This window comes from Xenopus laevis, chromosome 2L (genome assembly GCF_017654675.1).
Source record: "Xenopus laevis strain J_2021 chromosome 2L, Xenopus_laevis_v10.1, whole genome shotgun sequence".
In the NCBI taxonomy this organism is placed as follows: Eukaryota; Metazoa; Chordata; class Amphibia; order Anura; family Pipidae; genus Xenopus; species Xenopus laevis.
The window spans coordinates 66,551,170-66,555,655 of record NC_054373.1 but is presented as its reverse complement, the minus strand read 5'-3'; positions in this window follow the sequence as shown (position 1 = coordinate 66,555,655).

Sequence of the window (4,486 nt, the reverse complement as noted above, 5' to 3'; positions counted from 1 at the left end):
TTTAAAGGGGAGTGGCTACCACTTGCTTCCATTATTGGCCCTCATAGGCAAAAAATTCCAGCCCTTGGTACCACAGAAGTTGCACAGCACTGGTTTATATAAACAAGCTACTGTGTGGCCATAGGGGCCAGTCAAGCTGGAAAAAAAAGGCACAAGTTAAATAGCACATACAGATAAGCCCTGTCCAATACAATGGTGTTTTATCTGTTATGTAACAGATGCCTTTTCTCCCACCTTGAATGGCTGCCCCCATGGCTACACAGCAGCTTATTTATATAAACTATATTAGTCTTTCTGAAGCAAACATGCCAATTTTACCAGTGCAGAACAATGGTACATTATATACTTTGATACAATTTCAGTTTTTGGTGTTACTGTTCCTTTAATAGCTGGATTGCATTAAATTCAGCCTGTAGAAGGCCACTTTAATACCCCCCTACGAACTTTTGCTGTAAATAGGGGTGGAAAGATAAATCGAAAATGGAAAAAATTATGGAGCAATTTAAACAAACATGAAAACATGCAATATAGTGACTGCAAATGTATTTTATTTTCCAAAGAAAGTTCATGTTTGCATCAGCCAAGACAAGCTCTCCACACAAGGACAAGGCTACAGTAGGCAAAGAAAAATCTTGCCTAACAGGAACAATTTCATGAGCGTATATGAGTGTATTAAAGGAGAAGGAAAGGTTAAAACTAAGTAAGCCTTATCAGAAAGGCCCATCTAAATATACCAGTAAACCCCCAAAGTAGTGCTGCTCTGAGTCCCCTGTCAAAAGAAACACTGCATTTCTTTCCTTCTATTGTGTACACATGGGCTTCTGTATCAGACTTCCTGTTTTCAGCTTAAACCTCATTGCCCTGGGCAAGAGCATGCTCAGTTTGCTCCTCTTCCCCTCCCCCTCCCTTCTCTACTGTAATCTGAGCCCAGAGCAGGGAGAGACTCAGGCAGGAAGTGATGTCACACCATGTTAATACTGCAGCTCCTATCCTAAACAAACAGAGAGTTTCTAGAGCTTTTTACTCAGGTATGGTAAAACATTCTACAGAATAAAATATAGCATTCTAGCTTGCACTATTGCAGCTAATCTATTCGCAATAAAATGCCTCCGTAGCTTTCCTTCTCCTTTAAGTGGTTTAGCAACTTGGTGAAACCTAAAGCAACTAACCAAACATCACCACCTACTGGTGAACCACAATTTTTCTCTTTTGCTTTTTACATCTCATACACCAATTGACTTTTCTTACCTTGAGAAGTTATGAAAACAACAGCAGAACATAAGTAAAACATACATACCTTTGTCAGTCCTTCAGGATTCATACTGTTGCTTTGCAGATGTTCCAGATCATTGAATGCAAACTCTTAGCAGCTTAAGATGAAAACTCGTTTTCTTCTTGTGCTACAGTTTGGCCATTCCTCTATGGACCACCTGTAACCTTATAGCTGGTGTTTTTTGACATCAGAACTCAATGTATATAATTAAAATAGACAAAACATAACCTTGCTGGATAGACTGCTGCCCACCATGTGCCTTTACAGCATTATATGTTTACCCAGGTCCTGTTATTTCACCTCACCCCTTTCAGGTCTCCTAAGAGTCATAAGACTATACCCCTGATATATTTTGTCTCTCCCCCCCCCATAGCTCCTTCTCTCACTGCCTGCTAAATTGCCACCTCAACTCACATGATAGGTAGAAGAAGGCCTGCTGCCACTACTGTTAGAAATCTAATGGAAGTAAGAACTAAGGAATATAGCCTCACTAATTTTACATTCCCTATAACCATAGAGCTGCATATTATAGCGAATTATGTACTACATTTCATTAGGAGATTATAGATTCGCAAATGTCACATCTCTCTAACTTCTACTCAATCATCATCTAAGCTTAAAATAAATAGCCAAAGAAACAAACCCCATTAGTGTTAATTGATCTTAATTTCTTATGTACTGGTATTTTATTTTAATACCTTTTTTTCTGAAACTTTAGGCTGATGCAGTAAATTCAGTATTACACAGATGTTTACCAATATTTTTGCCATCTTGTGATGCTGCACACTTGCAAAACAAACTTTAAAAAAAAAAAAAAAAAATAGTAATTGAATTGAACCCTTTCAGTATGGGGCAGAAAAACTATTCTAACAATTGTTTTGTGTTTGAACAATTCATATTTGTTCTAGATTTAGAAATTAAAGGAAGAGTAACACCAAAAAAAAAAATTGTTTTAAAGTAATTAAAAATATAATGCACTGGTAAAACGGGAGTTTGCTTTAGAAACTATAGTTTATATAAACAAGCTGCTTTGTAGCCATGGGGCAGCCATTCAAGCAAAGTAGTTTGATAAGTTCTGAATAATCCTATACTATAGAGCTTATCAATTATCTGCCTTTTCACCTTTGAATGGCTGCCCCCATGGCTACACAACAGTTTCTTATATAAACTACAACAGAGTTTCTAAAGCAAGCACATCAGTTGTACTAGTGCAGTGCAAATGTACGTTATGTTTTCGTTACTTTAGAACACTCCCATTTTTTGGTGTCAGTGTTCCTTAATGAGCATCAGACTTACAACAGTGAGCAACCAATGTGACCCTTGGGGATCTACCTCAAAGTTGACCTATAGCCTTCTAAATCTTACTCAATGCTGAATAACACAGAAATCAGGCTCCCCTTTATTCTGGTTATCTAAACCAGAATATGTTTATTTGTAGTTCAATGACAAGTGAACAAACTGGCGGGACCAGAAAACTTCTACTACGCTCATGGGGGGGGGGAGATGGGGAGTCGTTTTTAATTTAATGTTACGCTGGCATTTGGTTAAGCACATGCCACACAGTTAAATGACTGTCACTAATATTTTATTTCTCATTGGGACAAAACGTTCCAAATTTTATTTGCTTTGATCAGTGAAATACCATGTAGCTTTTTTTTTTTTTATTTTGCAATCAATGGATAAAATGACTGTCCAATCCCTGGATGGTGGGTTTTAGGTTTTGCCAAGTAACGGAGATAACATACAAAAAGCAAAGAGTTCTATTGGCATCACTGCAATCATATATACTTTGTTAAACGAGTTTCATTTAGTTACATTTTAAGTAAAGACACATTGACAGTTTGTGGTTAAAGGAACAGTAAAGTTGTCAAATTTTATTCTTTGATGGAATAAAATCCATAATAAAGCACTCAGACACATACTAGAGTTTAATAAAAACAAAATAGCAATCCTTTACTTTAAAATGAAAAAGTAAAACTGAAAATATTAAAAAAAAGGTACAACTTTTAAAGCAGCCTCCAGTATTTTCTTTTGCAAGAAAGACCACAGGCAGAATTTTTCTTCAAAAGTGACATATTAAAGGTTTAAAATATTTCCTAGGAAATTTGTAAGTAATGTGGCAATTACATTACAGCAGTCATTTTTAACCATTACTGTTCCTTTAAGTTACTCACCAAAAATATAATACGTGGCCCTCCCAACACAACATTGCTGATTTAGTTTATACACATTACCCAACAACTTTAGGTTAAAGCAGTGATCCCCAACCAGTAGCTCGCAAGCAACATGTTGCTCTCCAACCCCTTGGATGTTGCTCCCAGTGTCCTCAAAGGAGGTGCTTATTTTTTGAATTCCAGGCTTGGAGGAAAGTTTTGGTTTTATAAAAACCAGGTTTACTGCCAAACAGAGCCTCAATGTAGGTTGATAATCCACATAGGGGCTACTAAATGGCCAATCACAGCACTTATTTGGCACCCCAAGAACATTTTTTATGCTAGTGTTGCTCCCCATCTCCTTTTACTTCTGAATGTTGCTCACGGGTTCAAAAGGTTGGGGATCCCTGGGTTAAAGGCAAACAGGAGAGGTTCTCTGCTGTCATTTCACCTGGCAGAGAAAACTGGCCTCCCACAGACCATTATGAAAGGCCATCCAACACTGCTGAACACATGCATTAGGAGCAGTTTTATCTGCCTGTACAAGCAGGGTCAGGATGTTTCCTCTAAAGGCAATGGGGAGTGGTATGGGAGGTTCAGACCACCGAACAAAAGAAGTCTTAAATGTCGTTAAAAAAAAAAAAAAAAGTTTAGCTGATAAGAAATACCCAACTGATGCTAAAGAGTAATAACCCTAAAGCATACAGGCTCAAATCTTACATTATTGCCACCAAATGTAATGAATGCACCTGGGAATGGGCCACATCTAGAAAGAAAATACGTCTGACCATACAATATTTGGCTGGGATATTGGAGATTTGGCTAGTGGCAAAAAAAGGGATACAATGTAAGAATATATAAAATGCATACCATACAGAATCCATTAAATTCTTAACAAAAAAAAAAAACTGCTGCACTTAGAAACATTCAAATAAATGATCTATTAGTGTCATGGGATTATAAATACTTTGCGAGTAAACTGGTGCATAGTAAATTAGACAGCACAACAGAGGCAGTAGGGGAGATAGGCATAAAATAAAACACACAGCTGCTGAGGGTC